This window comes from Typopeltis vanoorti, chromosome 9 (genome assembly GCF_054136105.1).
Source record: "Typopeltis vanoorti isolate ZY-2024b chromosome 9, IOZ_Tvanoo_1.0, whole genome shotgun sequence".
NCBI lineage: Eukaryota > Metazoa > Arthropoda > Arachnida > Uropygi > Thelyphonidae > Typopeltis > Typopeltis vanoorti.
Window position 1 is genome coordinate 131,472,364 of NC_143557.1, and position 24,081 is coordinate 131,496,444.

At 35.9% G+C, this 24,081-nt stretch overlaps 1 long non-coding RNA gene across 1 annotated transcript; it reads right to left on the reverse strand.

Annotated features, from left to right (window-relative positions):
• Positions 1 to 420: 420 nt before the first annotated feature.
• Positions 421 to 1,791, reverse strand: LOC150103565 (uncharacterized). Its single transcript, XR_016548851.1, has 2 exons — positions 1,682 to 1,791; positions 421 to 1,157 (listed from the first exon to the last, which is right to left on the reverse strand). It is a non-coding gene; the product is annotated as an uncharacterized LOC150103565 (long non-coding RNA).
• Between the last annotated feature and the right edge of the window lie 22,290 nt (positions 1,792 to 24,081).

Sequence of the window (24,081 nt, forward strand, 5' to 3'; positions counted from 1 at the left end):
ACAGTTTTAATTGTACAGATTGATTCGTATCTTGTCAGTTGATAGAAGCAACAAATTGGTGTTTCTGTTCTTGTTTTCATTATTATTATTATTATTATTATTATCAGAAAAGTGCATGGTCCTAAAGTACGCCTCGCCAAGATAAGGGGAAGCATTCAATCTCATTAAAGATAAACCACAACTAATTTTTAAAATATCCTAGCGACACCAAAGATAAAATAAAAGCCTGATAGCGTGTAATGAGAGCTTTCTTGGTATTGCTGTTTTTGGATCAACAATCAGTGTAATAATGCGAACTACAAAAAGATTCTACAGGTTATATCAAGAATGCTATTTTGTTATAAAGAGACTTTGAAAAGTTTCCCAAAATCACTTTAGTAAGACTGTGGGGAATATATAAATAAATGCAGAGTTTTCGAAGACAGTGAATGTTTTTATTTTATTTTATTTTATTTTATTTTTATACAGTAGTAATACTAGATCTTTTTTGTTGTTGTTATTAATTCAGGGCAACAACAAACCTTTATACAAGGAAGACAGTGATATATTTACAATCTTTAATCATCAATGAATGATATTTACTAGATTTTAAGTAATAAACTCTATAATATTCTTACATCTATAAATATATTAAGCATTTATTACTTTTTTTAATGTTTTTAGATTTATTTAGCATATAACTGATGATCACTTATATACACCATTTTTAATAATTTTTAAGTTAATTATACATTATTTTATACATAAGTTTTGAACTTAAAACAAAATCGTCCTACGTGCAGACTGATTATCATTATCATGGAGCAAAACAGTCTGGGACTAATTTTCATGTTGTTCTTCTAACTTTCTTGTTGTATGGTATAAGCAGGTGGTGCAGGTTGATCTACGTTCGTAAAGAGGGGGTTTTCTTTTCCATGATCAACTCTGTTTTCTACGAGATAAGGAGGCGGAAGCTGTCCTAAGTAGACGGTATTTAGAGCGGTTGCTTGGATCATTACTGGCTCTGCTGCCCTCACAATAAACCCTCTTCTTTCGTATGCACCAGTTTTAATCTTATACAGATACACGCACAGACCTATGAGAAAGGAAATGGCATATATACCACCGACTACTCCAAGTACGATTAAAGGCCATTGCTCAGAACGCATTGTACGTTTCTGAAAGAAAAAAAAGAAAAGGTAGGAAAAGCAGAATATCTCATAAGTTCATTTGTATTCATATATTTCAGATGTTCATTAACTATAACTTTTAGAATCATAGTTTTTATTTTCTAACATTATTGGGGTTATGATAATAGATTTTATTTGTAAGTAATTTTGAATTATACCAAACTGCGTAATTTTATCGATAATAAACAATATTTTTTCAAATTTAATTTTTTTTTTAATTTTTACCCTAATTTTGATTTTTTATCCAAACACGTATACACTGTACTTACAGTTGTATGTATATTTCAAATGTTGCAGCACCCCCACGATTTCGAGCCGCCACTGACTGTAACACTAGTGTATCATGACGTAACGAAATCAACTAGCGATAACCGACAAAAGGTCTCCATGTAAACTACGTTCTGAGAGGACGGCATTTAGTATAAAAAAGAGAGATAAAAAGCAACCATGTGGTTATTTAATAACTATGGAAAGATGGACACACAGAATTACAGTTATAATTCTAAACTTACCTTAGTTCAATGCGAAGTTTTAGTATCTTAACTACGTCAACGAAAAGCGAACACCTTGATACAATGAGACAGAGTTAAAAGAGCAATAGTTGATGGTCTGTATGGAATAGAAAGTTACCCAGTTAGTCATGTGATAATTCCGCAGCGTTATCACACAACGAAGTATCTGGAGAACGTTTACCCAACTGACGCAATCGCAGATTACGCAGATAATTTTAAACAGTAATTTCGAAAGGGTACACTTTGTCGTTTTTTTTTTTATATATAATTTTCTATTTCATACGGTGTTTACCGGAAGGGATTGGTTTAACAGTGAGGTAAAATATGCCTAAAATATAAATAATACTTTGTCCATCCGGTTTATTTCTCTGTCTTGGTTGTAAGCCTCGGTGGATGTGGCCTCTCCACGTTAACTAATTCTTTGGAGTGTAATCATACTGAATTTACACCTTCTGTTCAAAAAGAAACCGAACTTTTCGAAAAATATAAGAAGCTAGTGGCGCCACCTGTCGTATCTTTTTGTTGTCGAAATCGGCGACCTTCATTAGTGTTGTGTCAACTGTTTGTAACATTTGTTTCATTAGAAGCCGAGTTACAGTGCTAAGAGTGATAGTGTGTTTTGACGAACGGTCGTCACGATATTCATGCCGTACGCGACGAATCCTCGCTATAAATCGCTTCAAAACTTCGAAATAAAACTTACCATTGACCGTTTGGCCAGGCTAAACGAATTCTTTGTGGATAATTTCCTTGGAATCGTAGAAACATCAGCATTGTCTTTACTTTTGACTTCTCCAAGTGACATTTTCGGATGCCCCTCTTCTGATGGTCTCCACTCAGCACTCTGGCACTTTGTTTTAGGCTCATACTCAAAACCTCACGTTCCGTTACCAGTAACGATCGTTTATTGGAAGTTTGAGTGCTTGCGAGCGGTTTTAATGAGGTCCTTGCAGTGTTCAATTCGATACATTTTTTGGTCGTCATTCAACTTGTGCGGACAAATCGCGAATTCAATTTACGAAGGCCCAAACTCTCGATGAAAATGTTGTGCACAGTTGATTTTGGAATCCCCAATTCATTTTCAATCAATATCGCGGACGATTTCGGGTTTTCTTTGATGAAATCACGCACTTTTTGGATATTAACTTCACTGAGTCCAGTTTTTGGATGGACCGGCTTTTCGTAGTCATCAAGCGTCTCATGACCACTTTGAAATCGCTTAAACCACTCGTAAACTTGATTAAGGGATAAGCAATCATCACCATATGCTTTTTGAAGCATTTGATGCGTTTCGGTAAAACGTTTACCAAGTTTAAAAACAAAACTCAATCCCACTCTCTGTTTGAAACTCATTTTCCGACCGTTCGTTCAAACACACTGTCACTCTTGGGACTGTAACCTCGGCTTCTAATGAAACAAATGTCATAAACAGTTGACACAACACTAACGAATTGACGCTTTCGACAATAAAAAGATACAATAGGTGGCGATACTAGTTTCTTTTATTTTCGAACAGTTCGGTTTCTTTTTAGACACAGGGTGTATTTGGAATCCAGCAATGCAGTCCTATTCAGATACTAAAGCTTCAAAGACATGAATACTTTGTATATTTTTCTAACAACTTTTATTCCCAAAGTACGCAGGAGTAGGCAAAGCGCTTTTATTCTGTCTTTGTAAATTAGAGGCAATTCAGCTCCACCCCATAACTGACAACGAAAACTTCATACATACGTATCGATGCATCAGAAAGAGAGACAGACAGACAGACAGAGGATGTGTAAAGCAAACAACTACTGCCATCCTAATGATCCTACACCCTGACGCTTATATTATTGTCTGAAATAGTGTGCGTTTTATGGTAATTTTTTTCCGAGATGCGTTTTTTTTCGGATGCCCCTCTTCTGGAAGTCTCCACTCAGAACGCTAGCACTTTGTTTCGGGCTCATACTCAAAACACCACGTTTCGTCATCAGCAGCGATCGTTTCAAGAACGTTTGAGTCATTACTAGCTGTTTTAATGAGGTCCTTGCAGTGTTCAATTCGATACATTTTTTGGTCTTCGGTCAACTTGTGGGGAACAAATCGCGAATTCAATTTACGAAGGCACAAACTTGTGCACAGTTGATTTTGGAATCCACAGTTCATCTTCAATCAATCTCTCGGACGATTTCGGGTTTTCTTTAATGAATTCACGCACTTTTTGGACAGTAAGTTCGCTCAGTTCAGTTTTTGGTCCGCCCCGGTCAGTTCGCTCAGTTCAGTTTTTGGTCCGCCCCGGTCAGTTCGCTCAGTTCAGTTTTTGGTCCTCAATTGTCTCACGACCACTTTGAAATCGAATAAACCACTCGTAAACGTAAGTACGGGATAAGCATTCATCAACGTATGCTTTTTGAAGCATTTGATGCGTTTCGGTAAAACGTTTACCAAGTTTAACACAAATGTCATAAACAGTTGACACAACACTAATGAAGGTTGCTGCTTTCAGCAACAAAAAGATACAACAGGTGGCGTCACTAGTTTCTCCTATTTTCGAAAAGTTCGGTTTCTTTTTGGAAGGAGGGTGTATAAAAGAATGCTCTAATCAATATTGGAGATTAAGATAGGTCTCCAACTGGTTATTTATTTATTAGGAGACAAGCTAAATGTCCGTCTCTTTTGAAAAGCTCTCATGAAAGTTCCTCATATTTTAAAGTGGACGCTAACCCAGATCTTTGTAACCAAGGAATATCGTCGATAAAACTTAGCAAGAGGGCTCTGAGTGACCACAAGAAATATCGCAAGAAATATCTCTGATAGTGATATTTAATAATAACTTTTTAGGAATGAAAGATTTTATCCCCACTTACCCAGACGTTCGACGAATTTGAATAGCGCGTGCGAACCAGTTGTAGTAAGCCTTCTGCCGCTATAAGGAACGATCAGTAATCTTTGTGAATCAGTTTGCCAACAACCAGCTAGCTGAGAAGCTGCTATCTTGGATTACGCGTGTTTTTGTAACGTTGTGTTTTAGTGGTTCCGCGAGTTTCTTCTCCAACTGAAATGGTGGATTTTAGGAAGAAGAGAATCTGCCTCAAATTTTGCTCGTTGCCCGACAGTTCCTGACTTCCAAAAACACGACAGTCATTCTCCATCCTTCCTATTCGCCTGACCTCTCCCACTGCGTTTTTTTGCTGTTCCCCTAAGATGCCATTCCGGTTGTAAGGACGTTCGGTTCTACATGCCTTTTCAGCCTGTCCCAAAGTTAGTCGATCTTTAATGTAAACAAATAATGTTTTTCCTCCCTAAAACTTTGAATTTTCACTCTGGAACTTAAGAAAATCGACCGTACAATTTCAGACAGTAATAAGAGATAGGGTTTAGAATCACAAGATGGCGGCAGGTATATACAAAGCACTCCAAGGCCTACAGAATCATCACTTTGGCATGAACTCAAAGGATAAAGCACTAAAAGCGTTCCTCCTGTTGGCTTTCGGAAATGAAGTTTCAGGGGATTTATGCTACTTATTACGAATTGAAAAAAAAAAAAAAAGAAATAGAAACCTTTATCAGTTGAAGAATGAATCATATAGAAGAGACAATTACCTAAAGATAATGTTAAAAAATGCAAGAAAAAGACTTAAAAATCAATAAAAAAACTACCAAAGTTAGAATAATTCAGTGACTTCAAAATATTCGCTAAAAAATTTAAAATTCAATATAAAAATTTAACATAAATTAAAAAATCAACGAAGAAATATGATAAAGTGAGAACATATAAAAATAAAATATGATTAACTGAAAAATCTAAATACACCTAAATTTTTCGAATATATACTTTATTAATAAAAAACGATAGATAGTGCGTACTTCATCACGATTCAGAAGGCGATTGGTGATGTCACGAATTTAGTAATTGATATAATTCGGATATATTATTAATTAATGAAACTCACCTGAAAGCTGCTGACAATCCTAAATTTAAAGGATATCAATGTCTGAATTACAGAGATAGTGATGCAGCCATTCTCATCAAAAATCACATCAACCATCATGCTGCAGCCATTCCTACAACCACTAATCTCGAAGTCACAGGTATCAATATCATCACAAACTCTGTCGGAAACATAAAAATCTATGCTGCTTATAACCCACCATCAAAAACATTGCTGACCACAGATCTGGATGCTATCCTCGGAGTTAAACTGCCGGTTATTATCGCCGGAGATTTAAACGCAAAACATCACGCCTGGAAAAGGTCTATAAATAGGAATCGCCGCATCATCTTTAACTACACAAGCTCAAATTGCGCAGCTGTGGCTAGCCCCTCAGTGCCAACTCACCACAGTCCGGCTGGCTCATCCGACGTCTTGGATATAGCTGTCCTTCAGAATGTCAACCTGCAGTACACCCTGGAATCATTGAATGAATTATCATCAGACCACAATCCTATTCTACTCCAACTGGGTTATCAGAGGGGGACTTCACCCTTCGCCTCACACCTTCCCTCCCTGGGAAAAACTATCCAAAATGCTTCCAAACTACATTGATCCCATCCTTCATATTAATTCCAAGGAAGAAATTGATTCTGCAGTCAATAAACTTACTGATCAAATCAACACAGTCACAGCATCTATCACCTCAAATTCAATTGCTTTCAAGTCTAAACGACTACCAGATGACATAATGAACTTAATCAGGGGAAAAAATAAAGCAAGAAAAAGATACCACAACACCAGAACACCCCAAGACAAAAACTATCTCAACAAAATGAACAGTGCAGTGAGAGATGAACTTAAAAGTCCATAGAAACAAACTATGGGAAGACAAATTAGCCTCCATATCACCTGGTGATCCAACCGTCTGGAAGTTCCTGATAAACATCAAAAAACAAAAACAAATCTCTTCCTCCTCTCAAATCTGACCTGAACATTGTTCACACAGATGCAGAAAAAGCCGAACCTATAGCTAAAAATTTAGAAAAACAGTGTAGCCCTTCATACAATAATCTAAATTTCAATCATAATTACAAAGTCCACCGCCACGTCAGACACGTGTTAAAACGGCCTGATACCTGTACCAGCCAACTCACACCTACTTCTCCAGCTGAAATTTATGACATTATAAAAAATTTAAAGAATAAAAAAGCTCCAGGGACTGACGGCATATCCAACAAAGTTAGTAAACTGTTACCCCGAAAGGCCATCGTATATCTCACAACAATAATAAATGCTTGCAGGCGTAGACTTCTGTAGCTAATTGTTTCAAAAGATATATTTCGGCGATTACACCACATTTTTTATTCTGTTATATAAAACACTGAAATAATAGTTCCCGACAAGTTTCGTAAATCGTAGGATTTACAACTTCAGGGGGTAAATAGTATAACTTAAAGTTTACACAAGAGAATTAATAAATACAATTCATAACCGTCTGGCTATTCATAAACTCAAATAACAGAATGCAGATATATAACGTTATTGACGTTGAACAATACTGGACGATGTCACGTGTTCTTGTTCTCGTTCATACAGTCCGAGCTCAGATTGAGGTAGATTTTTTATTAGAGCTGACCACACTTGATGGAGAATTAAACCTTGATTTTTATTGCATTGCGTTGGGTTTATTAGCATATTAGCAGCTTCTTTAAATTTTCTTATATAACTGTTGTTTTTTATGTATGGCATCGTGGTTTTTTGCCAGAGTACATCGTGTCCAGTGGAAGTGGTATGGAAAGCAAGACCTGTTTTTTGTTCTCTTTTGTATTGTACGTCTTTTTGGTGTTCAGCCATGCGTATTTCTCCAGATCTTCCTGTCTGTCCAACGTAGCAAATCCCGCAAGAGCAATGGATTTTGTAGACTCCTCGTTTTTAAGAGGATGATGAGGTGGTTTTGGTGGATGTAAGAATCTTGAGATTTTTTCCATAGGAAGGAAGGCTACTTTTATGTTGTGTTTGTTCATTAATTTGGCTAGCTTATCTGTAACGTTTCTGATATAAGGAAGCGAGATTGCGTTTTTGTAATCCTGTTTTATTGTGTTGTTAGCTGGAGGCATTTTGAGGATTCTCTTGATGGGTTTTGTTTCATATCCATTCTGTTGGAGGATTTGTGTCAAGTATTTTAGTTCTTCATTACATCTTTCTTGTGTGCTGGAGATATTGTATGCTCTGTCTCGAAGAGTTTTAATTAAGCTTATTTTTTGTGAAGGATGGTGGTGTGAGGTTGCATTTAGAAATCTTTCAGCGTTTGTCGGCTTGCTATATACTGAGAAGGAGAGTTTACTTTCTTCATTAACTTCTAATAAAATATCCAGAAAAGGAAGTTTTTTATTTTTTTCTTGTTCCAAAGTGAATTTTATGGTGTTGTGCAAATTGTTGAGATAATCTTTGAAATTGATAAGTTCATCTGTTGTTCCACTGAATATGATGAAAATATCGTCCACATAGCGTAGCCATATTTTTGGTTTTTTATGGTAATTCTTAAGAGCATTGTTTTCAAAATTTTCCATAAATAGGTTTGCTAATACCGGTGATAATGATGAACCCATGGCCAGTCCTTCTTTTTGTTCCCAGATTCTATCTTTATAGGCGAAAAAACAAGTATTGTTTATACAATGTTTAAAAAGATTCAAGATGTCCGGAGGGAAGAGGTCTTCTAGGAGATTTAAAATTTCTTGTCGCGTGACGTTTGTAAACAAGCTGTAAACCTCATCATCCTCTTAAAAACCAGGAGCCTACAAAATCCATTGCTCTTGCGGGATTTGCTACGTTGGACAGACAGGAAGATCTGGAGAAATACGCATGGCTGAACACCAAAAAGACGTACAATACAAAAGAGAACAAAAAACAGGTCTTGCTTTCCATACTACTTCCACTGGACACGATGTACTCTGGCAAAAAACCACGATGTCATACATAAAAAACAACAGTTATATAAGAAAATTTAAAGAAGCTGCTAATATGCTAATAAACCCAACGCAATGCAATAAAAATCAAGGTTTAATTCTCCATCAAGTGTGGTCAGCTCTAATAAAAAATCTACCTCAATCTGAGCTCAGACTGTATGAACGAGAACAAGAACACGTGACATCGTCCAGTATTGTTCAACGTCAATAACGTTATATATCTGCATCTGTTATTTGAGTTTTATGAATAGCCAGACGGTTATGATTTGTATTTATTAATTCTCTTGTGTAAACTTTACGTTATACTATTTACCCCCTGAAGATGTAAATCCTACGATTTACGAAACTTGTCTGAAACTATTATTTCAGTGTTTTATATAACTGAATAAAAAATGGTGTAATCGCCGAAATATAATATCTTTTGAAATAATAAATGCTATTTTCAGGTTTAAGTACTTTCGCTCTGCATGGAAGTTGGCAGACGTAGTTCCTATATTCAAGCCTGGAAAGGATCCTCACCAGCTTCAAAGTTATCGTCCCCAAAGTGATTTCTAATTTGGGTAAAATAGCAGAAAGAGCTAGCCTTTCCAGAATTCAACATTCAGTAAAAAAATTAAACATCCTTCCTTCAGAACAGTTGGGTTTTCGCCAGTTTCACAGTACCACCCAACAAATTCATAGACTAATCGAATTCATTACCACAAGTTACAATTGGCACCAATACACCGGAGCAGTTTTTCTTGACTTAGAAAAGGCGTTCGACAAATTATGGCACTTTGGACTACTATACAAGTTGATTTTAGCTGGCATTCCATTAGATCTAGTCCAAATAATAAAGTCATTTCTTAGTGACAGACGAATGCAAGTCAAACTAAATGATATATTATCTACCCAGCGACGCATCTTGGCAGGAGTTCCTCAATGGTCCCTACTGGCACCGATACTTTTCACGATCTACCTGGCGGACATTCCGCACAATCCAATGTCATCTATCATTGCCCTATACGCAGACGACACAGCTATACTAGCCAGATCTATTAAACCGCACCTTGTCACCAAGAAACTGCAAGAAAACCTGCAGAGATTAGAGCACTGGTTCTCGGAATGGAGATTGCAAGTAAACCCTCAGAAGAGTATCGCCATGCTCTTCACTAAAAACTCAATATGTCCCAAAGATGATATCTTCCTATTTAATATCAAGATTCCCTGAAAGCAGAAGCCAAATATCTGGTGTACTGATGGACAGAAAACATATAAAAGCCTCATGTACAAAAAGCATCAAGAGTCATTGCGCAGCTTTACCCTCTTATCAATAGGAATAGCAAGCTGGATACCAAAATAAAACTGCTCATTTATCAGTTGATGATTCGACATATTATTATTTATGCATCCCCAGCCTGAAGCCACACTTCAAGTACAAATATCCTCAAACTACAGAGAGTGCAAAACAAATGTCTCCGCATGATCTTAAACGCACCATATCAGAAATGTCCAACTCCACCGGGTACAAATATCCCCTACATCTACTCTTTCCTGCAGTCTTCAGCAGTAAAGTTCTTCTCAGCATCCTCTTCACATCCAAATGAATTAGTGCAACAAGCAGCAAATTATGATGAAACAGACTTCTCCAAATATAGGAGACCCAAGGCCGTCCTACTTCCAAATGAAGACCTTTAAATCACACCCACTCAGGCAGACCACTTAGCTCATAAACTTTTCCTCACACAGCAACCTTATCAGATAGCAGAGATTATAAAAGCGTTTTGCTTCATCCTTATAGTCAGAAACGTCTTGCGTGTGCACAGATTTCTGATTCAGTGATATCTACCATCTACCGTTTGGTATGTCATCAGTGTTGATTAACCACGCTACCGGCCAAGACATCAAGGTTATCATGGATGCGAAAACTAATGGATAAGAAGCGTATGGGAATGTGTATATTTCATCCATAATGGCCGGTAAGGTGGTTAACAAATATCCTAGATTGCAGTCTTCTTGTAGGATAGCAAAACAAAACAAACAAAAAAAAAACAGCTAAAAATCTTATCACTATCAGGCAATATAGTTAACAAATAATGACAATTTGTTTTTCTTGAATGGTTATCACCATTTTAATATATGAAGCTAGATGAATCATGCCATGTAAGGAGTCACGTGTTCTAGCCTGTATAAATTGGAAGAATATGATGCTACCAATTCAGTGCAACTGTGTCTGGGGTAAATGGCTGGAGAAGGGAACTGACGGAGTGTGAAAGATGCATTGTGATAGGATGTCATGTTGCACGCCTATCTGCTCGCAAATTGTTGACAAAGTGGGCCATCCCAGGGAAAGAATCAATGATACCATACTGAGATGGAAGCGCAGGGAGTCAACTATAAATGCAACCCACAATGGACGACCCACCACAGTCACTGAACATGACTGAAGGGTGCTATAAAAAAAAAAATCAGCTAACGCCTTTTTATTCCCGTATACGGGGAGTAGGCGAGGCCATTTAGCCCTATCTAACTTTTGAAGACTGAGTGGGCAGTTCAATCTCCACTGGTACCAATCAGAGATAGATGGCCCAAGGCCATCACTAATTAAGCAGTACACTGTGAAGAGAGACGGCTCAAATGTGCCGCCATCTCGTGGTCCCTAACCCTAACACAATATATTTAATGTCTGAAATAATGTGGGGTCTACGGTCGATTTTCTTGAGTTTACAGGACGAAAAACCCGAGTTTCCGGGAGGTAAAACCTGCTTGCCCGTGCCAGAGATCGACTAACTCGGGAACCGGTCGAAAAAAGGCTTAGAAAAATTTCCTCTAGTCGCCGACTAGACTCGAAACCAAGTCTTCCTTCGTGCGGCCAAGCGCCGTGGTTGGCAAACGCCACATCCACTGAGCTACACATGCTCTGAAGGGTGCTATGAAGGTTAAATTATATAAAAGCTGCTATTCGTCGGCCAACACGTTGCACCGACTTGAACACTAATGGGCACAAAAATATTCAGAACTGAAGCTCACAACACGGGTTTCCATGGTAGGACAGCGATATGCAAGCTCCACATTTCCCCAACCAGCATGCAGCATCGTCTTCGGCGGTACAAAGAGCGAGTACAATGGACGTGGAAGCTTGGAAGGCTGTGTTATGGAGCAGGCGAATCACTGTACATCTTCCAAAAAGCAGATGGACTGGAGTGGTGGATGCTTCGTGACAATCTATCGGAGTGCGTAACCCCATATATGAAATTCGGAGGTGGCGGTGTAACGTGATAGGTCCTGTTGTTCCTGGTTTGTCCTCACACTTCTGTTTGTGCTGCCAAGAACATTGAACTCCGAGAGCTATCTTAACATTCTGGACAATGCAATGCTTCTTACTTTGTGGCTTTTCTTAGGAACTGACCATCGTCTCTTTCAGCAAGACAATGCCCGTCATAAGACTGCTGCTTTAACTGCGTGATTTGTGAACACGAAAGCCAACACACTTGACTGGTCTCCACAGAGGCCTAATCGCAATTGCATTGAACATCTGTGCGAGGAACTCGAATGTCGCGTGAAGTGAAGGTACACTTCCCCACAACAGTGCAGGACCTCATTTCATGCCTATAGGAAAAATTCCCATTGATAGCTATCGTACGCTTGTGGAAAGTATGCCTCGCTTGATTGCTGCAGTTAATCGCAGCGAAAGGAGGTCTTGCATCTTATTAAGTGGGCGTGTGGCTGTTTGTTCCTCTCACTGTGGTGTCCATTGACTTCTTTCCAAGCAGTGCACTTAATGTCCCTTCAACACCTAGCTAAATAGAGCGTGAGTGAACGTTGGATATTTCTAACGTTACTGATATTATATATGTTCACTGGACATCCACAGATGCCGTATGGTCACTCCGATGCTCAGTGATGTCCCACACAAGGCCTCACCATGTTGTCCTCTTGTTTGCTTTTCTGGAGATTTCAACTCTCTGATGATTAGTTGCTCCACACACACCATCCATCCATCCATCTCATTGATGGTCTACCCCTTTCTCTTTTTCCAGGAACTTTATCTTCTGTTACTGTTCAGAGAACTCCTCCTTCCATCCTTTCAATGTGTCCAAAATATTTTAACTTTCTTTTGTCAATATCATTAAGTAGCTTTAACGTTCTACTGATCTTTTCTAACCTCTTCATTTGTACGCCTTTTAGTACATGATATCGTCAGCAGCATTCTGTAGCACCACATCTCAAAAGCAGATATCCTTTTCTTATCTGACTTCTTTAGGTTCCAAGTCTCACATCCATGAGTCGCTGTTGGAAAAACAGCCGCATCCAAAATCCTCAACTTTGTTCCCATGGAGATAGATCCATCCTTCCAGATTTTAGACAGGTCACTGACTGCTGTTGTATTCATTCCTAACTTCCTTCTGATGTCTTCTGAACAGCAATTCTTCACATTAATAATGGATTCCAGGTACTGAAACTTGCTGACTTCAATTCTTTTTCCATTAAGGCAAACTTGTTTCTCAAGAGCTTCCCTGTTTGAATTTCCTTTGAGAACCATAATCTTTGTCTTGCTAGGATTTAGTTGAAGTCCTCTGTTATTACTGATCTTGTTACATTTGTCAAGAATTTGTCCTAGTTCTTTCATTTCATTACAAAAGGAGTATTGTATCATCAGCATACCTCAGATTACTGATCAAATACGAGTAAGCCAATATTAAAGTTCAACGACTAGTGTACTAATTTTTCTAACTTTGGATGTCTTTTTCTTCACTTAGCTGTTCATTCATAATCATATAAATTCCTTCGAAAGTCTAATATTGTACGGTAATGATATAGCCCTCACACGTTAAGTAATCACCACAGAGTTGCTTATATAAGCTTTGTGAGAGAAAAACTTCTTTTGGAGTATTACGATGGTACACACTTGGAGAATCGTATTGAGCTTGCATATTCTATCAAGCGAAATATCAAAATCCTTCTTTCGGATTCCTTTTGACAATAGGAAGATTGGTACAGTTCAGGAGACTTAAGCATAAAATAATGGATTGTACCAAAGTTCACAAAACTGGACTAGATATCTTTTAGGCACTTTTAGCATTATGTAATTGAAGTGTATCAAATGGTAAAACAGTATCCCAGTGTTATGGTGCAATTATTCTCTCGAGTGCCATCTTTTACATAGGTTGAAAATTCCTATAATATAATATTTAATTAAAATATACAGAAAGAACATGGAATGCATATTTGGAAAATGTTGTCAGTTAAACACTCAATTTGATCGGTTTCTACCAAACGTAATTAGAATTAATGCATTTTTCAAATTTTGTACAACACATTCGTTTTTACTTTGTTTATATCCATAAATAAATGTTGATTTTAGAATTGGTTGTTTGCGTGGCTGTATATGCGTGATAACGTCAAGGACATCAGGTGTGCAAAAGAAAAACGCTTGGGTTTGAGTTTAGCCATTCTCTACAAACCTTTCCTCCCAACATTTTTAAAATTAGCTGACTTTAGTGGAAGTAAAAAGGTTTTATTCATCTGGAAGAAATTTGGATAAGAATCTTAATAGCAAACAAAATCATCTGTAAAAAATGAGTGCAAACAAATACAAATTGAGATTTCGAAGCATTGCCTAAAGGTATGTCTATTACTTTCATTATGGGAAGGGAAGCGTTACAGTATGTATTTAACTATCTTCTGAATACAAACATTATGTTCTTACAGATTCCTCTTCGCACTTTATTATGTGCATATCTTAAATGATCCGTTTGCATCTATATATAGAGGCAAACGGATCATCTATATATAGAGACAAACCAATTTATGAGCCCAGATAGTCTAGGCTCATAAATAGTGTGTTGGACTTATACTGAGCTAATTGGGAAGTTGCTACTTGGTCCAATTTTGTTTCGTTATTTTTTTTCTAAATTTAATAACGTATCTCCCTAATTTTCAATATGCACCACCTTTTTTGCATAGACTAACGGTGGCTTCAAATCCTGTCGACTGCGCCATTTTGTTGGATCCTACTTCTTCTCAATACTTTGGATCCGACATTTAGTTATTACGATGTTCTTAACCTAAAATTAAGTTGCTAGTTGATTTCTGATACAAATATAGAGAAAATTTATATTTATAGACTGTGCCACTCTATATCTGAATTAATTCAAGAATTGAAGATAAACCAACTCTCAACTACCCTTCCTTTATATGTTGTTATTATATATACTGGCCGAGTATATTTAACTTATTTACCTGCTTTGGTCCGAATAGTTTATGAATGGTGCAGTAAAAGAGATTCAGGCAAAATACAACTTTTGATTATCAAAAACAAACATTTAATTTCAAAATCACAAATTTTACACTTAAGTTTAAATCAGTAATTAAGATATCACAAACATTTTACCTTCTCTGATAAGTACAATCATACAAACTCAGACAATGGTAAATCTGTTATCTCTAGTACAGTCTCCTTGCAGTTCCTTAAGTTCCAAATACAATAAAATTTTCAGTAACACACCTCTTCACAAACAAACACTTTTAATTTTATACTTCAGTTAATTCTCACCAATAATTACTGTTAATATAAGGAAATTCTAGGATGAAACTCACACACTTCTCTGTATAGGAATATACAGAGAAGTGTGCGAGTTTAATGGTTGGAATAATCTTACTGATAATCTTCTTTCTTCGTCAACTTACACATAAACACTTCTTATAACTGTAAACACTTAAACAGTATACGGCACTCATTAAAATAAATCTTCTAAGCAATAACTGAATTAATCGTCGGTCACAATACACATAAACAAACGTTCTTGCATGAAATACTACTGATCACTTACGAATTAAGGCAATACACAATAATTCCTTAACTTGAGGTTTTATATGCACAGTTGTTCATTCTTTCTGCATTCATTTAATTCTTTAGGCAATATATTTCTAAGCACAGCTAACAGTAAACTTCAGTTTTACAGCCTCTACTATTCTAGTAACTCCATGCTTTATTTCAAGATTCTGTGTCCTTGACAGGTCGGCCCTGAAATTATATCTCAAGTATCGCTAGTCTGATTAATAGTCTCCCAACTGTTTTCCGTAGCTATAATTGCTATTCTACAACTTATTAGCTAACTGCTTCTCGACTAGGAGACTTTCTTAACTGCTTGAGTGACTTGCCGACTCGCTGTTATCGCACTGTGATTCCCGAATGCTCTGATTCCAACCTAATGCCAATTCTCTCCTTTTTCTCTCTCTTAATTCATCTAATCTCCCCTTAATTCATTAATAATTTCAGCGTTCATCGCTTATATATCTGTTCTTCCAGCCTAAATTGTTCTCGTGATTTCTTTCTAAAACTCTTTTCAATAAACCTTCTCCTCACGTGGTGTTCCAAAACGTGCTCACTCACTTACATACGTCTCCATGACAACAAAACAAAACATAATAAAATTAAGGTATTGAATAACGCTAAACTTCTACAAATAGGAATAAATAAAGAATATTTACATTTAAATTAATGCGCAGTTAAATTACCAAATACAAGTTCTTATAATATTAACATAATAATTAAAATAGCTTAATATTTAATAATCTTTTCATTATTAATACATATATCTTTGATTAAATAATTAAATATTAGACAAATTAAGTAGTTATATGAATATTAAATTGTAAAATAAGTTGTTTACATTAAATAATATTTACACAAGTCTTGCTTGGTATATGGTATATTGTTAAATGTGAATGAAAAAAAATATATATATACACAAAACAATTTCATTCACAGTTTAACAGTGTCTTTTAATATGTTGTTTATTTTCCTGAGTATGTCTGGTGCTGTTTCACTTCCACAAATTTTGTCGCATCTGTATGTCCGTATCGAGTACATGGTTGTTATAATGATTGTTTTAGTTGTGTTAATGGTACTTTTGTTTAACCAGAATAATGTGTGTTCTGTTATGGGTTCTTTGTGTTTTATGAATGTTTGAACAGTGTTCCATATTCGGGAGGTGTGTGGGCAAAACATCATGAAGTGATAAAGTGTTTCTGGTTGGGAGAAAAACTGACATGTGGCAGAGCCTTGAAGCGGTATCCCTTTCGCTGTGCATCATATTTTTGTGGGCAAACAAGTGTGGTGTTTTGTAGTAGAAGTTTTTAATTTGGGGTTTATGGGCAGACTGAAAGCTTTTTTTAAGTGCGTTTGATAGTCTTAATATGCCTCTTTCAATCTCCTGGTGTTGTGGTGGGGGTATAACTGTGTGCGTGAGTTTGATATGTGCAGCTTTAGGTCTCATCTTCAAAAATTCGTTTATTCCTATGTATTTATTAATGAAGTTGTATCCTTCCGCGAGCGCGTGGAACATTGTTGGTGTTTTACCACTAATGCAGAAGGAACCATATTACTTTGTCGGGCATTATCTTTTGCATATAGTATAGTATATATATGCGCTCCATGCTTTTTCCTCTGTGTAAGCGCTCTCCATGATTTTCGATCTCGCACATAGTTTTTAGGTGGACGTTTATTAAGCCGAGTCCTCCAACCTCAATGTCGTGGAATATTATGGTTCTTCTAATGGGATCGTATCAGGATCCCCAAATGAAATCTGTGCACTCTCTGTATATTCTGTCTACTTCTTTACAATTGTAGTTGATGTTGTTTATGAGGTACCATATCTTTGAGAGTAAGTATTGATTGCAAATTTTAGTTTTACTTTGTAGTGATACTTGTCTATGTCTCATCTGTGTGATCTTATTGATTATTTTTGTATGCACAAGCTCCCACTGTGTGTTGTGTTGGATTTGTTCCCCTCCAACATGATCCCCAAAAGTGGTAAGTGGTCGTTTATTTTTATGCCGTTCAGCATGGGTGGCCTGTTTGCCCACCTGCCAACGAACATTGCATGGCATTTTTGCAAGTTTACTTTAAGTGCTGATGCTGTTTCAAATTTTTTAAGTATGTTGTAAGCGAGTGTGAAGGACTCGGCTGTAGTTACGGTTAGTGTCACATCGTCGGCGTAAGCAAGCACTTTTGTTTTTCCTTCACCTCCTATGTGAGTGCCCATTATGCCAGAATGTTTTGATATTTCTTGTAAAACCGGTTCTAAGGCAAGGCCAAAGAGAATCATGGAGAGGCTGTCTCCTTGTCTGACCGAGCATTTAAGTTTGACCGGTGCAGACAGTTTTTTGTTTATGATCAGGCGTGACTTTGCTGTGGCATAGATATTTGAGATCAGATTTTAAAATTTTTTCCCAAACCCTATGGCTTTGACTTCATTTAAGTACTGATGATTTACTGAGTCAAAGGCGTTTTCAATGTCGAGACCTACCAGTAGGCATGGCTGTGTTACCTGGTAGTGCTCGTATATACATCGAATTTGTAGGATAGTATCCTCTATTTTTCGGGCTTTTATTTGGGATTTGGATATGATCTTGTGTATGTGTCTCTGCACTCTTTCAGATATTTCAGTTAAAAATTTTTGGTCCGTATTGATTGAGGAGTGTGATTCCTTTCCTTGTGGCTCTTCGTTGTTTATTGTCTCTTTTTTTTTGTTATTAATGCTATGTAGCCGACGTTGAAATATTCTGGGATGCGCTCCGAATTGTGTATTTCGGACAGCATTTTTACAAATAGTGTCTCAAACAGTGCGTAGTAGGCTTTGTAAAATTCTGCAGTGAGCCCGTCGGGTTCTGGGGATTTGTGTAATGATAGGGATTTTATAATTTTCTTGCATGCTGATCGCGTGATTAGTGAGTATGTTTTCGGCTTCTTGGTCTGTGAGTCTTGGTATTTGTTTCAAGAAGTGTTGTGTTTCTGTTTCGTCATATTCTTTTTCAGAGAATGTATTTGTGTACTGTGAGTGGAAGAATCGAAGGAGGTTTGCATCTCCTTCGATTCCCTTCCCCTCCTGTGTTATTTTATTAAATGTTGCTTTTTTTTTTTTTTTTTTTTTTTGTTCTTCAAAGAGCCACGCAGCTTTGGTTCTTCCTTCATCTTGTTCCATTGTTTTGATTCTAGCGCAAACCCAGGCCCCTTCAGCCTCTTTTGTTTCAATTTGTGTTAGTTTCGCTTTGTATGCTTTAATTGCTATTTTATTTTCTGGAAGTGTTGTAGCTCTGTATTAGTTCTTTGATTATGTTTAGTTTTTCTTTGTGTTGTATTTTTTGTGTTTCCCTATCTTAATGGCGGCTTTTTTTACTTGCGTTCTGAATTTGTTGCATGCCTCCATTGAATTTATTATTTTTTTTTTTTTATATAATCTAGTATTTGTTTAATTTCCAATGTAAATTGTTCTGTGTTAATAATACTGTTATTTAGTTTCCACAGCGGGTAATTTCTGTTTGTGTATGTGTTGCTGTCTAAGGTCTCACGGGACAGTTTGGCCTTGACCAAGTGGTGGTCACTATTGGTGTTTGGCAGACTTCCTTTATAGTGGACTTTAGATGCTGGCTTATGTGTATTCTGTCTAGTCGCAGGATTTGGTGTGTGTGTGTGGGGGGAGTATGTATATTCCTTCCGTGTAGGATATAGTATGCGAAATGTGTCCTTTATAAGACATCGCTGGATTATGCGTGTGAAGTTATTTTTTTTTTTGAAATGTTTTTAATATATGATATCAGTTGGGCCGTATATTGATTAGCGATACTATTTGGTCTCCCCAGGCTATTTCAACCTCGAGCGCTCTGTGTTCTATTATGGTGCTGTGTGATATTATTTGTATGTTGCTTCTTTTTCTGATGAGTGTTGATAAACCTGCAATCCCATCATTACCTTGTGCTGGCTCGCCAACGATGTAGTAATACTGAGCTACACAGGCTTTCTTGTGAAAGAACATTTAAATCGGCTAATTCCATGTGCAATTTTTTATTAATTTTGCTCACTACATAATGTGCGGGACATTATTTCGTATTAAATATTTATTTTGGGGAAATTTTTTTCTCGAAAATCTTTTAAGCACAACTTCGTACAATGTACCAGTTCCTGCAAAAGTTGTGAATCAGCATTCAGCAATATGCTCGAAACTATTGCATTTATAACGCTTCTAACGGTAGAGAATGGAATGAAACTGGCATCAGTTCGGTTTAAAACTTAATGAAGGCAAATTTTCAACATCGCTCAATAATTCACCAAGGTGATGAATACTGTGTTTTACCTTATTCCATAACGTTATAGTCCAAGAGAATATATTTGTGCCACAACTCAAAACCTAGAAAGTAATAAAATACATGAATAAAAGAAATGATAAAAATACAAAACAATAGATTCATAAAAAAGGACGCCCTATTTCCAACGTCTCCGGACAGATTAGAAAAATGAAATAAAATTTTATAAAACAAAGAATGACCTAACAGAAAATATCACAATGTTAGAACTGAAAAATACAATAAAGAAGATGAAAAATAGGAAACCACCAGGAGAAGACAATATAAATATAGAACTATACAAAAATGCAGGTGAAAAATTAATGAAAGATTTCTGCATATATATGCAGGAATATTAAAAGAGAAGCCAAGTAGTATTGTAGAGGACAATACTACTAGAACAAACTTTTTTACTCTAAAATTATTGATAGAAAAGAGAAGAGAATTTGAAACACACGAAGTCTACATTGATTATGAAAAAGCCTTTGACAAAATTAGTAAGCAAACATTGTTTAAAATATTAACCGATTTGAATATACCAAACTAACTTTTTACAATCCATTCAAGAAATCACACACACACACACACACACACACACACACACACAGGGAATAAAATAACAGTAAAGTTAGAACACATTTCAGAATGGAAAGATATATCAAGAGGAGTATGACAAGGATGTATCCTCTCACCTCTGCTTTTCAATATATATAAAATTATAAACAGTCTATATAAAACTAAACAATATAACCATTTGGTATACAAATAACTCCTGAAATGAAAATAGATACACTACTATTTGCAGATGATCAAATAGCATTAGCTACATCGGAAGATGATTTACAAAGATCATTAAATTATATCTCAAAACAATATAATATGAAAATATCTTAAGAAAAAACAAAACGGCATTCAAAGGAGAAACCCCAATAAGAAGTAAAATAGTGATAGATATAAAATATTAGAAAAGTAGATAGTTTTCAAATACTTGGGGTGTGATTTATCATACGAAGAAGAAAAGGATACACTAAAATATCAAACTTTGTCAGAGTAAATGACGTAATAAATAATATATTTAAGCCCATCCCTAGTACAAAAACACTAGAATCAGACTATATAATGCAGTGGTTCTCAAACTTCTTGAAGTCGGGGCGCATTTAAAATCCTACAAATAATTGTAGGCGCACAATATAAACATTTCTGAGAAATATGTTATAATAATTAAGTCAAATATTACAGAAAAAAAATAATGCGATAAAAATAAATAAAATGAAACGTACCTTAAGTTTATTCATTCTTGTGTTTATGAGAAAAAACACGAGCCTGATGTGTCCTAGCGATTGCTTCAATGTTTGGGCATATGTTTGAAAGGCAAACTCTCATTTCCTCGTCAATACATTGAAGAGTTCCTCTCTTTTTACACTTAATTGTGGTGAGGGTAGAAAATCCTAATTCACATAAATATGATGTTGAAAATTGTAGGAAAATGTTCAAAGCTTTTTTTTTTTAGATATTGACACATATTCTTCTTTTATAGAAATCCAAAAGGCTTCAAGAGACAATTCCTTATGTTTAATCATCAATCCACGATCAGTGGATCTAGCTGCCAGTTCTTCTTCTGTTAATGTTAAACCAAAATCACTTGAAGTTTCCATAAATGGGTTTCTAATCCAGTCGTATTGTTCAGTGTTAAGTGATGGAAAATAAGAACTCAATTTTTCTTCTAAACTTGTTAAATGTTCAACTATTATTGGAAGTGTTTCATTTATGCAAGTACTTACCAATGGAAACATTTCCAAATTACCTTCAACAGCTTTTCTTTTCCAAATCTGTAGTTTTTTTGAAACAATTACAAATGCCGATATATTTCAGCAGCTCAATATTTTCTTCTTTCCCTTGCATGCTAGTATTCAAAATATTGAGCTGCTGAAATATATCCGCCAAATACTGTAACCTGGCAATCCAAAATTCTCACCGAATGAGGTTACAAAAATGTAATTGTTTCATCTCTTCAAAAAACGCAAGAAGTTCTTGTCGTAGCTCGTGTACACGGGTAAGTACTTTCCCCCTTGACAGCCACCTCACCTCAGTGTGTAAAAGCAGCCGTCTGTGTTGTGAATCCATATCGATACAAAGCTTTTCGAATAAACGCGATTTGACAGGTCTTGTTTTAATAAAGCTTACCATCTGAACAACTTGATCTAAAACTTCTCTTAATTTTTCTCCCAATGCTTTTGCCATCAAGGCCTCCCTATGAAGAAAGCAGTGAGTTACGAAAACATTCTCATTTTTTTTTTTTTTTTAACAAAATATGTAAGGCCCTTAACAGTCTACCATGGAATGGACTCCATCTGTACAAATGCCTACACACGACTTCCATGTTAACTGTCATTTATCAAGATAGCTATTCAAAATGTTAAAAACGTCCTCACCTTTTGTAGACACACTTAATTCTTTGCAAAAAAGAAACTGATTTACTATTTGATCTTCATTAATAAAACGGACGAATGCTAAGAGTTGCGCCTTGTTGGTAATGTCTGTTGACTCATCAACCTGCAATGCAAAATTTGAATACTGAAGTTTATTACTGCATACAGTTTTCTCGATATCAGAAGACATTTCTATAATACGCCTGACCTGTATCGTTGGACAGAGGAATCCTGCTTATTTTCATTGCTGTATCATTTCCTAGCATTGTCATGGCCATTTTTTGCATGCAGGCAAAATAAGTGACTCACCTAAAGTATGATCTTTCATATTTTTTGCTATCAGTTCTGAGACTTGATAAGAAGCGATTGGAGCTTTATCAGAAACAGTTATTATACTTTTAAAAGAATTTGCCGCTTTTGTTTGCTGTTCAGACAATCTCTTGAAAAAACTTACAGATTTATCTTGTAAATTAGAGTGTATAGTTTTAAAATATTTACTCAATTTACTAGGAAGCAATGATTCATTTGCCATTTTACATCCACATACTAAACATAGCGGCAAAGGATGATCTTCACTTCCGGTCCAAGTGAAACCAAAGCTTAAATAACTTTCATTATATTTGCGAGTAAATGACTTACTCGCAAATATAATGAAAGTTATTGCACTTAACTTTTGCTCACTTCCAGAATCTGATTCTTCAATATCACGTTTCTTTTTGAGAAATCTATCCATTTTATTTCGATGTATTTATCTGAAAATAAGTAATATGCACATAACATCCATTTCCAACATTTTTAAAATAAGTAATATACACAACAAGAATAAACCATATTCTTGTTCTCTTTGCAAGAAAAACTGCTGTTAATTAACATAATAATGATGTGTTGACAAAAAGAGCGGTATATATCCGTAATGAAAAGGTATAATAGAGTAACTATATTTATTTTTATATCTGGACACATTTCTCTGGAATACCACAGGCGCACCCTTTGAAAACTACTGATATAATGTCTTGTCAAAACCAACTCTACTATACGGAAGCGAAACATGGACCATAAAAAGGAAAGATGAAAAACGAATTCACACAGCAGAAATGAAGTTCCTCAGAAAAACAGCTGGATATACCAAGTGGGACCATAAAACTAATGAAGAAATTTTACAATCCCTTGAATAAAAAACCAATTAATTACTACATATGACAATATAAACGAAAATAGATAGAACATTTAAATCGAATGGACAACAGCAGACTACCGAAAATATTATATAGATATGAAATAAGAGGAAAAGGAAGAATCGGAAGACCAAGAAAGAGATGGCATGAGATCGGAAGAGGCCACTTGGCCTAAAATCCATGTTAGGAAGAAGAGGACCTTATTCCATTTAGAAAATGTAGTTCAAACTTCATCTCTATTCTACGTTTACTCATGATATATTTCACTTCAATTTCCTGACAGCATAAATAGGATAATATTTTCATTACTGCTCTCCTTGAGGTAATATCGTCACTCTCATACGTTCTATGACGGCCAGCATGTGTTTTTTTTTAAAGGAAGATTTATCAATTATTACGAAGTATGGAATGGTATACTTAGATTTCGAGCTGACTATTGATGGATTACTACACGATAAGTTGGTAACTAAATTGGAATTGATGAGATTAGATACTAGATCGAGTCGAACGACTGATTAGCTGTCAGCGATCAGTACATTGTATGTATGAGGGGGGGGGGGGGGTGAGTGATATTCCAAAATACTGAAGTGCTCCTATTCTTAATTTAATCCAATATTAATTGAATTTGGCATTTTGTTCTAGTTTTACTTTCTTTGATAAATAATAAACTGAACAAAAATTGGAGGTCTTACTTTACAGGATTCGAATTCTATTGAGAAACCTTTAAGCAGACAAAAATGGATTTCTCTTTAGAAGTAAGACTTTCCTAAAGCACATACACAAAATCTCCCAACGAAAACAGTGGTTTTC